The sequence below is a fragment of the Pan troglodytes genome, chromosome 14 (assembly GCF_028858775.2).
Source record: "Pan troglodytes isolate AG18354 chromosome 14, NHGRI_mPanTro3-v2.0_pri, whole genome shotgun sequence".
Classification (NCBI taxonomy): domain Eukaryota; kingdom Metazoa; phylum Chordata; class Mammalia; order Primates; family Hominidae; genus Pan; species Pan troglodytes.
Genome location: NC_072412.2, coordinates 36,647,768 through 36,667,513, shown reverse-complemented (window position 1 = coordinate 36,667,513; position 19,746 = coordinate 36,647,768). Strand labels below are relative to the sequence as shown.

Sequence of the window (19,746 nt, the reverse complement as noted above, 5' to 3'; positions counted from 1 at the left end):
CAGAAAGCTGGGGGCAATCACAGGGCTCATCTCACTTTTCTTTTTATATCCAAAGAATCACTGTGATTCATTGTCTGATACCCAGCATTTTGAAAACTGTTCTTTATTTTTTTTCCGGGTTCAAGCAATTCTTGTATCTCAGCCACCTGAGCAGTTGGGAATTCAGGCACATGCCACCATGCCTGGCTAATTATTGTATTTTTAGTAGAGATGGGATTTTGCCATGTTGGCTAGGCTGGTCTCAAACCCCTGACCTCAAGTGATCCGCCCACCTCAGCATCCCAAAGTGCTGGAATTATAGGTGTGAGCCACTGCTCCCAGCCCTGTTTTTTAAATTTATTTTTGTTTTTTAAAAATGGTTTTACTCAGAAGAGAAAATATGGTCCCTGTTATTCCATTTTTCAAAAGTGCAACATCCTCTGCCATAGCATTTAGTTATATTAACTCCACTTTATAATCATAAACTTCACCTTTACATAGGAGCAGCCAACTAGAAAATGCTAAATATAAGATGAACCAGACTGGAAAGTATTGTAAGACACTCACAAATCTATTATAGGTAGCAGAAAAAGAACCCAATATGAGCTATCTTACAGCCAGTATCATTGTTACACAATATGCACACATAATCCAACATATACCAATTAAGTATTCAAAAATGGCAGCTGAATTTAATTTATTGAGATTTATTTTTATACTCATCCAAACAGCTATTTATTTTCAATTATTGGAAAAACATTTCTTGAAGTTTCAGTACTTTTTAGTTTGTTTTGTTTTGTTTTTTGTTTGTGTTATCAATTTGTTTTTTTACATATAGGATTATTACCTTTACTTCTGTGGGGTCTTTGTAAGGTCTTACACAACATCTGATAATACTCACTGATGAAATTTCTACAATATAATGAGAAAAGACTGGTGATTTTCTAGCCAACCTAAGTTCTGAAAAACTCTTGAAAAACTAGGCCATATGTGAATAAGACTGCTAGATGACTTTCACTTTTAGCAATAACACAATTAACTAATGCATTTTCTAAACTTTTATGAAGTCTCACAAAAAGTTATAAAAATATAGAAAAGTCTGAAAGATAAAGAGTGTATTAGTCTATTTTTTTTACTGCTATGAAGAAATACCCAAGACTGGGTAATTTATAGAGAAAAAGAGGTTTAATGGACTCACAGTCCCCATGGCTAGGGAGGCCTCAAAATTATCACAGAAGGTGAAGGAGTAGCAAAGGCACATCTTACATGGTGGCAGGGAAGAGAACATGTTTAGAGGAACTACTCTTTATAAAACCATCAGGTCTCATGAGACTTATTCAGTATCATGAGGACAGGAGGGGAAAACCCACCCCTATGATTCAATTACCTCCCATCGGGTCCCTCCTAGGATACATGGGAACTGTGGGAGCTACAATTCAAGATGAGATTTGGGTTGGGACACAGTCAAACCATATCATTCCACCCCCAGCCCCTCCCACATCTCATGTCCTCACATTTCAAAACCAACCATGCCTTCCCAACAGTCCCCCAAAGTGTTATCTCATTTCAGCATTTACTCAAAAGTCTATATCCAAAGTCTCATCTGAGACAAGGCAAGTTCCTTCTGCCGATGAGCCTGTTAAATCAAGAGCAAGTTAGTTACTTCCTAGATAAAATAGGGGTACAGGCATTGGGTGAATACAGCCATTCCAAACAGGAGAAATTAATTAAAACGAAGGGGCTACAGGACCAATGCAAGTCCAAAATCCAGTGGGGCAGTCAAATCTTAAAGCTCCAAAATGATCTCCTTTGACTCCATGTTTCACATCCAGGTCATGCTGATACAGGAGTTGGGCTCCCACAGCCTCGGAGAGCTCTGCCCCTGTGGCTTTGCAGGGTACAGCCTCCCTCCTGGCCGCTTTCCTGGGCTGGCATTGAGTGTCTGTGGCTTCTTTAGGTGCACAGTTCAAGCTTTCAATGGATCTACCATTCCAGGATCTGGAGGATGATGGCCTTCTTCTCACAGCTCCACAAGGAAGTACCCCAATAGGGACACTGTGTGGAGGCTCCCACCCTACATTTCCCTTCTGCACTGCCCTAGCAGAGGTTCTCCATGAGGGCTCCACCCCTGCAGCACACCTCTGCCTCGACATCCAGGTATTTCCATACATCCTCTGAAAACTAGGCAGAGGTTCCCAAAACTCAGTTCTCAACTTCTGTGCACTCACAGAACCAACACCATGTGGAAGCTGTCAAGACTTTGGGACTCGCACTTTCTGAAGCAATGACCTGAGCTGTACTTTGGTCACTTTTAGCCATGACTGGAGCATTTGGGACACAGGGCACCAAGTCCCTAGGCTGCACACAAGAAGGAAGCCCTGAACCAGGCCCACAAAACCATTTTTTCCTCCCAGGTCCCTGAGCCTGTGATGGGAGGGGCTGCTGTGAAGGTCTCTCATATGCCCTGGAGACATTTTCCCCATTGTCTTGGGGATTACCCTTTGGTTCCTCATTACTTGTGCAAATTTCTGCAGTGGCTTGAATTTCTCCCCAGAAAATGGGCTTTTTGTTCTACCACATTGTCAAGCTGCATATTTTCCAAACTTTTATGCACTGTTACTTCTTGAACACTTTGCTGCTTAGAAATTTCTTCTACCAGATACCCTAAATCATCTCTCTCAAGTTCAAAGTTCCACAGATCTCTAGGGTGGGGGTAAAATGCAGTACATCTCTTTGCATAGCAAGAGTGACCTTTACTCCAGTTTCCAACAAATTCCTCATCTCAATCTGAGACCACCTTAGCCTGGATTTTATTGTCCATATTACTATCAGCATTATAGTGAAAGCAATTCAACAAGTCTCTAGGAAGTTCCAAACTTTCCCACATCTTCCTGTCTTCTTCTGAGCCCTCCAAATTGTTCTAACCTCTGCCTGTTACCCAGTTCCAATGTTGCTTCCACATTTTCAGATATCTTAATAGCAGTACCCCACTCTACCAGTACCAATTTACTGTATTAATCCATTTTTATACTGCTATGAAGAAATACCCAAGGCTGGGTAATTTATAAAGAAAAAGAGGTTTAATGGCACAGTCCCCATGGCTAAGGAGGCCCCATAATCATCCCAGAAGGTGAAGGAGGAACAAAGGCACATTTACATGGCAGCAAGCAAGAGAGTATGTGCAGGGGAACTGCCCTTTATAAAACCATCAGATCTCATGAGACTTATTCACTATCACAAGAACATAGGAAAACCCACCCATATAATTCAATTACCTCCCATCAGGTCCCTCCCACAACACGTGGGGATTATGAGAGCTACAATTCAAGATGAGACTTGGGTGAGTACACAGCCAAACTGTATCAAAAGGTAACTAAGAGACTTCATAAATGATAAACAATTTTATATTACATTCGTCAAGTAATTAGTGGTTGACCATAACAACAATAAACTTGGGATTATAAGAAATATTCCATATGAATTTTTAAAAAATACTTAAAGAGAAACAGAATCTACAAACAAGTATGTAAATTAAGGATCCAGCTCAGTGGAAGAAATTTTAATAAGTGCTTCTTGAATAAATTTTTCCTGAAAAGTAATTTAAACTTCATTTGGTTAACTTTAGAAACTGTTCATTAGGCCATTTTTATTACCAAAAAAAACCCAGAATTTTTTTCTTAATATGGCAGAAAAATACATCATTTGATTAAAATATTAAGTCACTAACTTATTTTGCTCTAACAGAGTTCAATTAAATTTTTCCTGAAGTTCATTAATATTGCCAAAACTTGAGTTGCAATCATTTGAACTATGATTTCTGTTTGCTTCTCTTAATACAATAAAGCAATTACCTCTCACATCCTTTGTAATGATGACATCCATGTACACTCCTTGCAAAGATGGCAAATGACCTGCCAGAAACATACATTCCTGTGTAATCTCTGCAAACCCAAAGCTGCTCCTTTATTCGTGATCTTAGCTCTGGTGTAAAGAGACCTTCAAAAAATTAACATAAAGAGAAAAATAAAATCAGTGGATTTTCTTCTACTATTTCTCTAACTATATTTCTCTAACCAATTTTCTTGCCAAGCATAGGAGAAGCATTAGAACAATTAATTTATAGAGTCTTGAAAGGCTGAGGCAGAAATTAATAGTTTATACTACAATATTCATTGAATAACAAATACCTTTAATTACTAGATCTTCAACTGGAACATCTCGGTAGACACATTGGGATTCATCAAGGAAACAACTCGACCTAAGGAGAATGGAGAGGAGCAAGACAGGATGACCACCCACCTGAGAGTATCACAAAGTCAGGGGAGTCTTCCTCACCATGGGAAAATGATGAATGAGTAAGAGTCCCTGGAGACCCACAATTCTTCCATGGACCTTTGCAACCCTGAACTCAGGAGATGCCCAGTGAGCCCCCAACCAGGGGCTCCAGACCAACACAGAGAGCTATGGGGAGTCTGGGCAGAGCTGCCGCTCAGGCACATGCAGAGTCCCTGGAGCCTTGATTCCCTGGACATCCCAGATTAGCAGCAGCAGCTCTGGCTGTGGAGGAGGAAAGATTCTCTCACATGCCCACAGGAAAGGAACTAAATCCAGGGTCCTGAGCAGCAATGGACTGCAAGCCTCACCTCCACTGCATCTCACAGGCTAAGGCCCACCTGCCTGGGTCTCCAGCCACCAACCCTCTGGACTCTAAGCAACTAACAGCTCTGTAATTCTCTGGGATAAAGCTCCCAGAAAGAGAGGCTGGCCAGCATTTTTGCTGTCTTGCAGCCCCCGCCTCCACAACCTTCAGGCTTGAGTAGTGATTAGGGAGAGGCGTGGATCTCCATTGCAGTGTAGCCATCCCATCGAAAAGCAGTCAGGCTATTTTTTACGTGGCTCCCAGATGGCTCCTGCTTTTCCTCATGGGGCAAGACCCACCAAACTGGGACTCCAGCCACATCCCACCAAAGATCTTGGGCCAGTAGCAGCTCTGCACTTTCCTGGGACAGAGCTCTAAGAGTGAGAGGCCAGATGCCATTCTTGCTGTCTCACAGCCCTTGCCACTATACCCTGTGAGTTCTGGGGAGTATGTGGTGAGTAGGCAGTGGTGTGGCTCCCAGCACAGTGCAGCCATCCCACAGAAAAGTGGCCAGACTCTTCTCCATGTAGGTTTCTGTCCTTGCTTCTCTTCACTGGGTGGGACCTTCCAACTCCAGCACAATTCCCTTACTCCCCCTTGAACACTTCAGTCAGAAGCAGCTCTGCATTTCTCTAAGAAATTCCCAGAGAGAATCCACAACCCTTCTGCCATTGCAGCTGCAGAGGTACTGCCCTAATCACCCTTGGATGAGAGAAGAAATAAAGAGTCTAATTGTTATTCTGGCACCACCAGTATACTGCAGCCCATTCGAAGAGAAGTCCAGTCTCTCTTCCCTGTGAGACCTCACCTTCTCCCCTCACCAAGCAGGGCCCCTGTCTTGGTACCAAGAACAACCTCCCCATCCCTGGCTGAACATTCCCACTGCTAGTGGCTCTGTGTTTCCTGAGAAGAGGCTCCCAGAGGCAAGTGACAGCCCCCCTACTACTGCCAAAACAATGGTCCTGCCCCTGCTGCCCTTGATCTAAGAAGAAACAAAGACTTTGAGGGGTTCGCCTGAGCTTCCAGCACACTACAGTCAGCATATGGAGAGGAGCCCAGTCTCTTCTCCCTGTGAGCCCTTGTTCCCTGACTCTTCACCAAGCAGAGCCTGTAGCTTGGGCCAGCAGAGCAATTGCCCCACCCCTTGGCTGAATATTTCCAGCAGCAGCAACTCTTTGTTTCTCTGAGGTGGAGCTCCCAGAGGCAACTGAAAGCCCCACTACAACTGCCACTGCAGTGGTACTGCCCTTGCTGCCCTCAGATCAGGGAAGAAGCAAAGACCCTGAGTGCTTTACACACAGATTCAGCAAGATGCAGCCACCCTAATGAAGAGAGGAAGTCTGTCTTTCCCAGGTCTCCCCCCGCGCTCCACCCCACTGCTGCTAGTCACCAGGCAAGTCTCTCCCAGCTTGGGCCTATAGCACAGATGCCCCATCCTGGGCCAATCACACTGATTGATAGTGGCTCCACATCTGTCTGTGGTGGACCCCCAAGAGACAAATGACCACACTAGTTCTCCAGCAAGGGTGGTTCTAGGGGCTGAAATAGCTGAAATGACAGAAATATAATTCAGAATAAGGATAAAAACAAAGATCATCAACATTCATGAGAACATAGAAACCCAATCCAAGGAAGCAGAGCATCACAATAAAATGTTACAGGAGCTGAATGATTAAAAAAAAAAAAAAAAAAAAGCCATCATGTAAAAGAACTAAACTGACCTGATAGAGCTGTAAAACAAAGTAAAAGAATTACATAATCCCAGCACTTTGGGAGGCCAAGGCAGGCGGATCACAAGGTCAGGAGATCGAGACCATCCTGGCTAACACGGTGAAACCCTGTCTCTACTAAAAATACAAAAAAATTAGCTTTGCGTGGTGGCGGGCTCCTGTAGTCCCAGCTACTCGGGAGGCTGAGGCAGGAGAATGGTGTGAACCTGGGAGGCGGAGCTTGCAGTGAGCAGAGATCACGCCACTGCACTCCAGCCTAGGCGACAGAGTGAGACTCCGCCTCAAAAAAAAAAAAAAAAAAAGAATTACATAATGAAATTGTGTTAACAGCAGAATAGACCAAGCTGAGGAAAGAATCTCAGAGCCTGAAGACTGACTCTCTGAAATAGTCAGAAAAAAATGAAGAAAAAAGGATAAAAAAGAATGAACAAAACCTCTGAGAAACATGGGATTATGTAAAGAGAGCAAACCTGTGACTCACTGGCATTCCTGAAAGAGATGCGGAGAAAGCAAGCAACTTGGAAAACATTTTTCAGGATATCGTCCATGAAAACTTCCCCACCCTTGCTAGACAGACCAATATTCAAATTCAGAAAATGCAGAGAACTCCTGCGAGAACCATCTCCAAGACACAATAATCAGATTTTATAAGGTCAAAATGAGAGAACAAAATGTTAAAGGAAGCTAGAGAGAAGGGGCAGGTCACCTACAAAGGGAAGCCCATCGGGCTAACAGCTGGCCTTTCAGGAGAAACACTACAAGCCAGAAAGAGATTCAGAGCTTATATTCAGCATTCTTGAAGAAAATAATTTCCAACCAGGAATTTTGTATCCTGCCAAACTGAGCTCCGTAAGTGAAGGAGAAATAAGATCCTTTACAGACAAGCAAATGCTAAGCAAAAGCAAATGCTCACCAAACCTGCCTTACAAGAGGTCCTGAAAAGTGCACTAAATATGAAAAGAAAGGATGATTACCAGTCACTAAAAAAACATACATAAGTACACAGACCAATGACACCACAAAGCAACCACACAAACCAGTCAACCTAGTAACAACACAATGATGGGATCAAATCTGCACATACCAATATTAACCTTGTATGTAAACAGGCTAAATGCCCCCAATTAAAAGACACAGAGTGGCATGCTGGATAAAGAAGCAAAACCCAATCTTACATGCAGTGACAGCATAGCCTCAGAATAAAGGGATGGAGAAAAATCTACCAAGCAAATGGAAAACAGAAAAAGCAGGGACTGGTATCCTAATTTTAGATAAAATGGACTTTAAACCGACAAAGGTTTTTTTAAAAGATAAAGAAGAGCGTTATATTGGGTGAGTGCAAAAGTAATTGCTGTTTTTGCATTGTTGGAATTTGCCATTTGATATTGGGATATATTGCTAAATAAATGTGGTTATGTTATACATCATTTTAACGGGCATTTCTCGCTTTATGGTTTTTTGCTAATGACTTATTACTTGCTGTTTATGTTATGTTTATTTTAGGCTATGGAAATGATGTTAGACTAAAAGAAAATTTGAGCGATTTTCTTTTTTTTTTTTTTAATTATACTTTAAGTTTTAAGGTACATGTGCACATTGTGCAGGTTAGTTACATATGTATACATGTGCCATGCTGGTTCGCTGCACCCATTAACTCGTCATCTAGCATTAGGTATATCTCCCAATGCTATCCCTCCCCCCACCCCCCTCCCCACCACAGTCCCCAGAGTGTGATATTCCCCTTCCTGTGTCCATGTGATCTCATTGTTCAATTCCCACCTATGAGTGAGAACATGCGGTGTTTGGTTTTTTGTTCTTGTGATAGTTTACTGAGAATGATGGTTTCCAATTTCATCCATGTCCCTATAAAGGACATGAACTCATCATTTTTTATGGCTGCATAGTATTCCATGGTGTATATGATGTGCCACATTTTCTTAATCCAGTCTATCATTGTTGGACATTTGGGTTGGTTTCAAGTCTTTGCTATTGTGAATAATGCCGCAATAAACATACGTGTGCATGTGTCTTTATAGCAGCATGATTTATAGTCATTTGGGTATATACCCAGTAATGGGATGGCTGGGTCAAATGGTATTTCTAGTTCTAGATCCCTGAGGAATCGCCACACTGACTTCCACAATGGTTGAACTCGTTTACAGTCCCACCAACAGTGTAAAAGTGTTCCTATTTCTCCACATCCTCTCCAACACCTGTTGTTTCCTGACTTTTTAATGATTGCCATTCTAACTGGTGTGAGATGATATCTCATAGTTGTTTTGATTTGCATTTCTCTGATGGCCAGTGATGATGAGCATTTTTTCATGTGTTTTTTGGCTGCATAAATGTCTTCTTACTCAAGTTCAAGATGGGTCATAAAGCAATGGAGACAACCTGCAACATCAACAACACATTTGGCCCAGGAACTGCTAACAAATTTACAGTGCAGTGGTGGTTCAAGAAGTTTTTCAAAGGATATGGAAGTTGACAATGACAAATTGAGAGTGATCATCAAAGCTGGTCCTCTTACAACTGCAAAAGAAGTTGCTGAAGAACTCAATATTGACCATCCTATGGTCATTTGGTATTTGAAGCAAATTGGACAGGTGAAAAAGCTCCGTAAGTACCTGCTTATTGATGCCTCATGAGCTGAACAAAAATAAAAAAACTTGTCGTTTTGAAATGTCATCTTCTCTTATTCTACACAGCAACAATGAGCCATTTCTCAATTGGATTGTGATGTGTGACAAAAAGTGGACTTTATACAATAACCAGCAATGACCAGCTCAGTGGTTGGACGGATAAGAAGCTCCAAAGAAAGAACTTCCCAAAGCCAAGCTTGCACCAAAAAGAGGTCATGGTCACTGTTTGGTGGTCTGCTGCCAGTCTGATCTTCTACAGCTTTCTGAATCTCATTGAAACCATTACATCTGTGAAGTATGCTCAGTAAATCGATGAGATGCACTGAAAACTCTATCGCCTGCAGCCAGCACTGGTCAAAAGAAAGGGGCCGATTCTTTTCCATGACAACATCTGAATGCACATTGCCCAACCAACGCTTTGAAAGTTGAACAAATTGAGCTATGAAATTTGCTTCTCACCAACCAACTACCACTTCTTCAAGCATCCCGACAGCTTTTTGCAGGGAAAATGCTTCCACAACAAGCAAGATGCAGAAAATGCTTTCCAAGACTTTGTTAAATCCCAAAGCACAGATTTTTACACTACAGGAATAAACAAACTTATTTCTCATTGGCAAAAATGTGTTTATTATAATGGTTCCTGTTTTGATTAATAAAGATGTGTTTGAGCCTAGTTATACTGATTTAAAATTCATGGTCTGAAACCACAATGACCATTGCACCAATAATGGTAAATGATTCAATTCAAAAAGAATACCTAACTATCCTGAGTATATACACACCAAACATAGCACCACCCAGATTCATAAAGCAAATTCTTAGAGATTTATGAAGTGACTTACATTCCCACACAATAATAGTGAGAGATTTCAACACGCTACTGACAGTATTAGACACGTAATAGAAGCAGAAAATTAACAAACATCCAGTACCTGAACTGAACACTTGACCAAATAGACCTAATAGACATCTATAAAACTCTCTACCCCAAAACAACAGAATATACATTCTTCTCATGGCTACATGGCACATACTGTAATATAGACCACACAACAGGACATAAAACAATCTTTTGCAAATGCCAAAGAACTAAAATGATACCAACCATGTTCTTGGACCACAGCACAATAAAAATAGAAATCAATACAAAGAAAGTCACTCAAAACCATACAATTGTATGGAAATTAAGCTGCTCTGGAATGGTTTTTTGATAAATAATGAAATTAAGGCAGAAATCAAGAAATTATTTGAAACTAATGAGAACAAAGATACAATACACCAGAATCTCTGGGACACAGGTAAGGCAGTACTAACAGGATAATTTACAGCACTAAATGCCCCCGTCAAAAAGTTGGACAGATTCCAAGTTAACAACCTAACATCACAACTAGAAGAACTGTAGAAGCAAGAATAAACTAACCCCAAAGCTAGCAGAAGACAAGAACTAACCAAAATTAGAGCTGAAGTGAAGGAAAGTGAGATGTGAAAAACCATACAAAAGATCAATGAATGCAGGAATTGGTTCTTTAAAAAATTAGTAAGATATACAGACTGCTAGCTAGACTAATAAAAAAAGAGAGAAGATCCGAATAACACAATTAGAAATCAAAAGGGGGACATTACCACTGACCCCACAGAAATACAAAAAAAAAAAATATTATCAGAGACTACTCTGAACAGCTCTTTGCAGACACACTAGAAAATCTAGAAGAAATGGATAAATTCCTGGACACATACAACTTTCCAAAGCTGAATCAGGAAGAAATTGAATCGTTGAACAGACCAATAACGAGTTCTAAAGTTGAATCAGTAATAAAAAGTCTACAAACCAAAAAAGCCCAGGACCAGACAGATTCACAGCCAAATTCTACCAGATGTAAAAGAATAAATAACTGGTACCATTTTTACTGAAACTATGCCAAAAATTGGGGAGGATTAATTCTTCACCAGCTCGTTCTATGAGGCCAGCGTCATCCTGACACACATCAATTAAAAAAAAACTTCAGACCAATATCCTTGATGAACATTGATGCATAAATCTTCAACAAAATGCTAGCAAACTTAATCCAGCATCTCATCAAAAGCTAATGCATCATGATCAAGTAGGCTTTCTTCCTGGGATACTAGGTTGCTTCAACATACGCAAATCATTAAATGTGATTTGTCACATAAACAAAATAAAAACAAAAACCACATAATTATTTCAATAGATGCAGAAAAGACTTTCAATAAAATTCAACATTCCTTCATATTAAAACCCCTCAACAAACTAGGCATTAAAGGAACGTATTTTAAAATTATAAGAGCTACCTATGAAAAACCCACAGCCAATATCAAACTGAATAGGAAAAAGCTGGAAGAATTCTCTTGAAAACGGGCACAAGACAAGGATGAAAAGTCCAGTGGTATCAGGAACACATGGGCATACACATGAAGACTTTAAGAGTGTCTTAGTGAAGAGCCTGCCTTCTAGTCCTATTCTCCTGTTTGCTGTATTTCTTTTATTTTTCCATTTTCCCTGAATCTGGCCTTTGCTCCCATTACTATCCTTGGGATCCTTATGATTTGCTTTTTAGACTATGGCAAGTTTCCCAATTGGACTTCCTACTTAGAGTGTCTCTTGGTCTTATTTCATTTGTAAAAATTCAATTCATTTTTATTTCTAAAACTCAGTTCTGATAATGTCACTCCATTGCTCAGTGACTTTGAACACTTTCACTTAACTATAGAAGAATGTCTACACTTCTATTCAGACATTTAAAATGCCCTTGGAAAATTAATATTAACTTAACCTCATTCTAAGAGTTGACAAATACTGTGTATGCTGACATAAATTTTATTACTCCCCATTTCCTAGATGAGCTTGGTATAATATTTCCGATGTTTCTTTCCTCTTTATGTTGAAGACTCCACTCAAGTCCCACGTCGTCCCAGGCACCCATGTGGATATGCCCAGACAAACCACCCCATCCTCTTCTGATCTCACAGAGTGCTTTGGTGAAACCTCTCTTTTGTCACATATCTTAGCCAATCTTGTCTCTCTCCAGAATTAGTTTGTTCAGCAAACATGAAGCTGTATTATCATGTCATCTTTCCTAAAAAATTTTAGACTTTAGATAAAATGCCACATTTTCTTCTCATCCTTGTATCCCCATGGCTCCTAACGTTTCATATGGATTACATTTAATGAATGACTAAAATAAATTTATTTTAAAATTTTATTAAAGGCCTTTCAAATATTTCTCCTGAATCAGAATTGTAGTGTTTCCAATTGTGGCTCCGTCCAACTTCTCTCCATTTGTAATAAACATTCCTAGACAACAAAGCTGTAAACAACACATTCAGAGGAAAAAAAAAAGTGGTCTCAGAATCTTTTCAAGCTGTTGTCATCTGTACACATCTGGTGGTGGTTATTAGTCACAGGAAAATGCCTAAGAGTTTACAAGTTGTATTTTAGTTAGATCTCCTTCAAAGTCTCTCCATGTTAGCCAACCATTATTAGTCCCTGACTGTACCAGCCCACTCCATGTACACATACATCGCTTCCTACTTCAAATCTTCCTGCTCGTTCTTTATACTGGTAAAGTGAGAAACTATAATCAATCCCAGGTTGAACACACTCTGAGAACTCCAGAACTGTATTTTCCCTTCACATGGACATATTGCTTTAAATTCACACCAGATTTTTGTTTTGTTTTGTTAAGGATTATTTGGCTCTTAATAATGTGTTGTTAATTAACTGTTATTGCATTTGGCAAAATGATAGCCCCATTATGAAACTGATCTCCCTAGTGCAGATCCAACTCTAAATACAATTACTGATAACTCATAAACTTGTAGAGTTTTACTCTTCAAATACTGCAATTAATACCTATTCTTAAGCATAATAATAGATTCTTGTCACATATATGCACAGAGTACACCAAAGTGCTTGGACACAGAATTCAGAATTATTCCAAATTTATTGTGGTATGTTATTTCTCTCAATTTCATGAGTCATGACATATAGGAGATAGAAAAAGTTAATTTAAATGTTATGTTCTCACATCATCTAATTGGATATGACATATTACTATTTTTAGCTGCATTTCTCAGCTTTTATATTAATGTATTTATTAGGATCCATTAGCTTGCAAACAATAGAAAATCAACCCATAATAAATTAAGCAAGACAATAAAGTATTAGTTTATATACAACTAAATACACTCAAGTAGCTGACAGATGTCAAGGAAGAGCTGCACACCACAAATTTAGGAATTGGGACTGGGGATTCTATCTCTTTCTAGTTAGATTTTTGTTTTTTTATTTTGTTTTGTTTTGTCTCTGTATGTTCCTAGGGTATGGAACATGGCTACTGATAATCTCAGTCCACAAACCCTAGATGAAAACATTGTTTTATATGTCAATGCCAAAAAAAGGGAGAGCGATTGATCTTCCACCAGTTCCGTGTTCACTCTTTGGACCAGTCATTCTGGGCAAGAGAATGTGGTGATAAGAATGCACATAACTTATCAAGATCCAGATGTCTCACATAAAACAGCTACTGCAGTGCACAACAATCTGTAACATGTTGAGGACTTCTGTGTTAATGTCATGAGAGGCGGTGCATGATAATATAGGGAAGTAATTAGGAGAGTCCATTGTTTCATGGAGATAGTCAGGTTTGGATGAGCAACAGGGAAGCTTAATAGTGTGATAGTATTTTAACATATATGGTTAGGTAAAACTCAGTTCTTAGGTATCAAGTGGGTTAATAATAGTTCAGATATTCTCTCAAGAGGTGAAATGTAGCTGCCTCCTCATCTGTCACTGTAGATGTGTTCCCCTCCTATGCAGCAATAAGCTCTTTACCTAATGCCCCTTGTATCTGCCTTCCCTGCTTTTTTAAACAGTTTTCCTTGATCCAGGCAAGGAAATGTAAGTCATAAAAGCTTTTATTCTAATTTCTTACTCTCTTATCTTTTTTTTCTTTTTTTGGCTGGGACAGAGTCTTACTCTATCACCCAGGCTGGAGTACTGTGGCACAATCTCAGCTCACTGCAACTTCAACCTCCCAGGGTTCAAGTGATTCTCCCACCTCAGCCTCCAGAGTGGCTGGGACTAAAGGCACATGTCACCAAGTATTTTTGTAGAGACAGAGTTTCACCATGTTGCCCAGTCTAGTCTTGAACTCCTGGGCTCAAATTATCCTCCCACCTAGGCCTCCTAGTGCTGAGATTACAGGTGTGAGTGAGCTACTGCACCCAGTCATATTCTCAAATCTTTTAAAGCAAAATTTATTCTCTTAGAACACAGCACTCCTGAAAATACAAGTATCATATGCAGTAATGAAAATACAAGTAGCATACATCAATTATGAAAAATCATCAAGTCCTTGTTTAGTCATTTTTATAGTTGAGTATCCTTTATTTATGCCTGGGTGATCTAAAAAGCTCATTGTTATCTATTTCTTTTATTTTTTCAGCTCTAAAATGTTTTAATGGAGTATATAATTCAAAGGGGAATTATCTCTCCTAATTTAGAAAGTACTTGGAATTTATTTTTAGCAATAGTCACCCAAAACATAAGATTTAACTTCTTATCCAAAGACAAATTTCTGAAGAACTGCTACATCTATATTAAGTCACAAACTGAGGTGTATACAAGCTATTACCTGCTTAGTAGATTACTATTGTTTCTTGCTATACTCCGAATGTTCGTGTCCTTCTAAAATTCATATATTGAAATCCAGTCCCCAATGTGATAGTATTAAGTGGTGGGACATTTGGAAGGTGAGTAGATCATAGGGATGGGGCCCTTGTAAATAGGATTAGTGCCTCTGTAAACTCTTGAGATCTTTATAACCAATCAAATGGATATATCAAATAAGTTTTTGAACACAAGAATTTACAATTCAAATAAGAAAATTTAACTAGAATAGCTATAATCTGTTCATGTATAGCCACACTGATATTTTTTGGAATTATAAAATTAATTAGATTAGGCCGGGCACGTTGGCTCATGCCTGTAATCCCAGCACTTTTGGAGGCCAAGGCAGGCAGATCACGAGGTCAGGAGATAGAGACCATCCTGGCTAACACGGTGAAACCCCATCTCTACTAAAAAAAAAAAAAAATACAAAAAAATTAGCTGGGCCTTGTGGCAGGCACCTGTAGTCCCAGCTACTGGGGAGGCTAAGGAAGGATAATCTCTTGAACCCTGGAGGCAGAGCTTGCAGTGAACTGAGATCGTGCCACTGCACTCCAGTCTGGGCGACAGAGCAAGACTCCATCTCAAAAAAAAAAATTAATTAGATTAGGAGACAAATTAGAGAGAAGAAAGAAGATATATGCATGCCCTGAAGAACTTCAGTAGCTGGAGATTAGTAAGAAGAGGAACATCTAGGACAAGAGACTGAGACAGAGAAGCAAAAGAGATGGGTAAAAAACCAAGGTCATAGTTTCAAGGGAAGCAAATGTTTCCAGAACAGAGTGATCAAATGATGGCTAAAGTACATCCACTGATTATTCCAATTTAGATGTCATTATGGGCCTTGGCAAGGGAAATATTGGGAGCAGAATCCAAGAGTGGATTAACAGATAAAGGAAAAGCAAGACAATCACAGCAGTGTGAATTTTGAGAAATTTGCCTTTGAAGGGAACAGAAAATGGGAAGTACTTGGAGAGGGCTAAGGAATCATGAGAGGTGCTTTCTTAAAGAAAAACATATGAATATTTTTATTGAAATAATTCATTAAAATATATAAATTATAAGTATTACATGAAGCAAGATACTTCATGTTATAAACTGTTCAGGAAAATTTTCTGGGTGGTAGAGTAAAAATATATCTAAAATATCTTATTAAAATTTTCCACACGTCCAGATGAGGCAAATATGGACTCAATATTTTGTTTCCATAATCTTTTCTTCATTAACACTCTCATGATTTTTTTTTACCATAATTTCTCACCTGGATTACTACATGCTATGGTTTGAATGTGCCTTCTCCAAAATTCAGGTGTTGCTAATGTGAAAGTATTAAGAAGTGGGGACTGTAAGAGTTGATTAGGCCTTGAGGGCTCCTTCCTCAGGAATGAGATTAAAGGTCTTATAAAAGAAAGAGACTTTATACAATGTTCAGCTAGCTTGCTCTTCCACCTTCCACCATGTGAGGTCACAGCAACAAGGCACCTTGGAAGCAGAGAGCAGCTCTCACCAGACAACTGAATTTGTTGGCACCTTGATCTTGAACTCTGCAGACTCCAACATGGTGAGAAAATAGTTTTCTGCTCTTTATGAACTACTCACTTTCAGGTATTTTCTAAGACACTACATTAGCGTCTAATTGCCTCCAGCCTCTTGCTTCTTTGTTATCAATACTTTTTCAAAATCACAAATATGATGTCTGTTATTTAAAGTTTTCACTTTATCTTTTCAGGATAAAGGGTGAACTCCTTCCTCCAGCTCTTTATAATCAGCCTCAATCTCCTAAATATCTTCTCTCACTTCATTAATCATGCACCATTTTTCCAAACTACAATAATGTATTCAATATATCGTGACTCTTTCCTTCATACTTTTGCATATTCTTAGAATACACATTTGCTTAAAATGTTCTTTGCAACAATCTTCAAACTCAAACCACACTCCTAAATACATACACCCTCACACATAAAATCCCCTTTTATAACGTTAACTTACAGTCATCTTTCAACCCTCAACTTAGATTTCACTTCCTCTGATAAGTTGTCTTATCCCACAAATTTGTTTTAGAGGCTGTCTTCATAAAGTTCATTTTACCATAATAGCACTTATCCCACTGTATCATGTCATTTATTTTTTTTATCAGAATTGAAAGAAACTGGAAGTCTTTGAGGCAAGTGTAATAGTTCATGGATCTTGTAGCTCCAGAACATACTGCAATGGCTGGCAATTGTGCTTAACATGAGATATAGCAAAATACCTGGAAGAAACTTGGAAAGAGTGTTGGAGAGAGAAAGGAAAGATTTACAATTTATAGAAGTTTCCCAAGTGAACTTCAATTCTAATATGCTCACCTGTTTGAGAACTACTGGTCTGGGTGAACATCTATTCCTGGGAAGCAAAAGGAAAAAAAACTTCATTATTTTGTTTATGAGCCTGAAATCATACCCAATTAAAATAATACTTTGTTTTTCTTAACATAGCATCTGCTAAGAATTGCAGATGTCAAATTTTGGCACATTTGCAATAAACTTACTAAACAGAAATTTAAAACTCATTACTTGAATCAGATAGGAGATTGGAAGAAAATAAAAAGTAACATTAATGATAACCATATTTTCTTCAAAATAAATTCCATGATTTTTAAAAACAAAAAAACAAAAAAAAAAAAAAACAAGAAGAAAAAAACGTTATTCCATATGGTTTGGCTAATCCAGCTGGAATTGTGACTGCAAGTTTTGAAGTGGTATATTTTTACTGTTAAAGAAAAAAAAAGTCTACGGCCGGGCGCAGTGGCTCGCGCCTGTAATTCCAGCACTTTGGGAGGCTGAGGCGGTCAGATCACGCGGTAGGGAGATCGAGACCATCTTGGCTAACGCGGTGAAACCCCATCTCTACTAAAATACAAAACAATTAGCCAGGCGTGGTGGTGGGCACCTGTAATCCCAGCTACTCGGGAGGCTGAGGCAGGAGAATGGCGTGAACCCGGGAGGCGGAACTTGCAGTGAGCCGAGATCGCGCCACTGCACTCCAGCCTGGGAGACAGAGTGAGACTCCATCTCAAAAAAAAAAAAAAAAAAAAAAAAGGCTACAGCCTTCAACCGTTAAATAATACAGGAAAAAACTAGAGAAATTCTTTTGCACAGTTTTATATATACATTTTCAAAGCTGATTTGGCTTTTAAAAATCTGCATTCTATTCATGTCGGCTTAGTAAAGTGTTTTCCTTCTCCGGTCACCTATCTATACCTTCTTCTATTCTTTCCAAACTAACAGTAGGCAACAGAACCATCTGCCTGCTATAAATACATTCAGAAGTTATTCCTCAAACTCAGATTACCATGTAAGGGCAAGGGAAAACAAGGAGTATATTTAAACTTCTCATTCTGATTTGTTTATAGGTCATGAACTTACAGAACTTGATTACTTGATTGTCATTTTCAGAATTATTTGTCATAATGCTATGCTTACTAAATAGTTGGTTTTTGAGAGAACATACCATCTTTTTATAGAAAAAGAGAATAAAACCACAGTAAAATATTTAGAATTTTTAATGCCTTTTGAATAATATAATTCTAGAGCTACGATTTTTAAAATGAAGCAAATTGAATTTCATTTTCTCCTGCCTTTCCACTTTTGAAATGCATCAATGAATTCGTCTGTAATCCACATCTCAGCTTGAGGCCACTTCATTTATTTACCCAACTCTGTCCTTGTCTCAGTCCCCTTCCATATCTAAGCCTTCCTGAATCTCAGCCCATACTCACATCACATACTCTGATCTGAGTCTATTCCTAAGCCAAGCTCAGACATAAATGAGAAATGAATTGAGGGATATCATGTTTGATACTCTTTAAAACAGCTGTGTCATAATGAGTCAGATCCAGATCACAGAACTCTCAACTGCCACCATGATGAGATTGCATTATTCCACAAATGACAACAAATGAAGCTTTCCCCCAAGAATGTAATTGAATATAAAAAAAATGGTAACCATATGGAAAATAGTTTTCTCATTACTGGAAGGAAATTAAGGAAAATTGAAATTATTAAAATTAAATTCATAAAATAATTTTCCTAAAACAATTTCCTCTGGCTAGATATGTATTTTTGAAATACTTGTTTTGGATTGTGATTTGCTTTTATTTCTCCTTTTATATGTTTGATATTTATTTTTTAACATTATTTATGGTCAGGCTTATTTCAGACATGTAAGATCTTCATTTGGAATATTTAGGCAAACACAAGCACTTTTAAACTAAGTTATTCAAACACCCTGGTTTTTTTAAATCCTATTTTTTTGATCAAAATTATACTACATCTTTATCTGTGACACTTAATGAAGTAAAATGGACAATTGGAATAATTATATTAAAAAGTCAAGACTAAATCCAGTTTTCTGTTTCATTGGTACTAAAAGAGCAAGAAAAAAGAGTGAAAAACAAAAAGCAGAAGAAAATGCATTAGAAAATAGCACATTGATCTCCCTATAAATAACTATTGGGTAAGTTCTGCAAAGTGTTTTCTAACCGTGTTTTTTTTTTTTTTTTCAGTATGCAAGGACAACATGTAGACAGGTTTGAATCCCTTTTTCAGTTATCTGCAAAAAATAACCATATTGCTTTTGAACATCCACAGATTAAATGAACCATTATCAAAAAAGCCATTCCATTCTGAGATCTTTGCTTTGGGATCGAGACAATCTAAACATTAGTTGATACTATCTGTACAGGGTTACAAATTAACCACTTTCAAGTTTCAGAGGATATGAACTAGTATACTTAAGCCAAACCTTGAGAAGATGTGAAAGACTATATAGATAGCCATGGATGTTTTCATAATACACACATGAGAAAGACAAAAAGCAAAAAGTCTAGAAACTATATCAAGAAAGCCAATACCAATTTAGGAAGTGTCTGGCTTTAATACAGAATAAAGAAAAAGAACCTGCTAAGAGTTTACAATGCAATGGCACATCATAAGTTACTGCAGTATAAATAATGCATCTCTACCATATTCCATTTCTGAAGAAAAACAGATTTTTTTGGTAATAATCTGTCTTAGTCTGTTTTTT

The 19,746-nt window shown here is 38.5% G+C and overlaps 1 long non-coding RNA gene across 1 annotated transcript; it reads right to left on the bottom strand.

Moving 5' to 3' along the window:
- Positions 1-531: 531 nt before the first annotated feature.
- On the bottom strand, positions 532-17,946 carry LOC104001823 (uncharacterized). Its single transcript, XR_673803.2, has 5 exons — positions 17,922-17,946; positions 17,028-17,064; positions 4,167-4,237; positions 3,831-3,975; positions 532-3,567 (listed from the first exon to the last, which is right to left on the bottom strand). It is a non-coding gene; the product is annotated as an uncharacterized LOC104001823 (long non-coding RNA).
- Between the last annotated feature and the right edge of the window lie 1,800 nt (positions 17,947-19,746).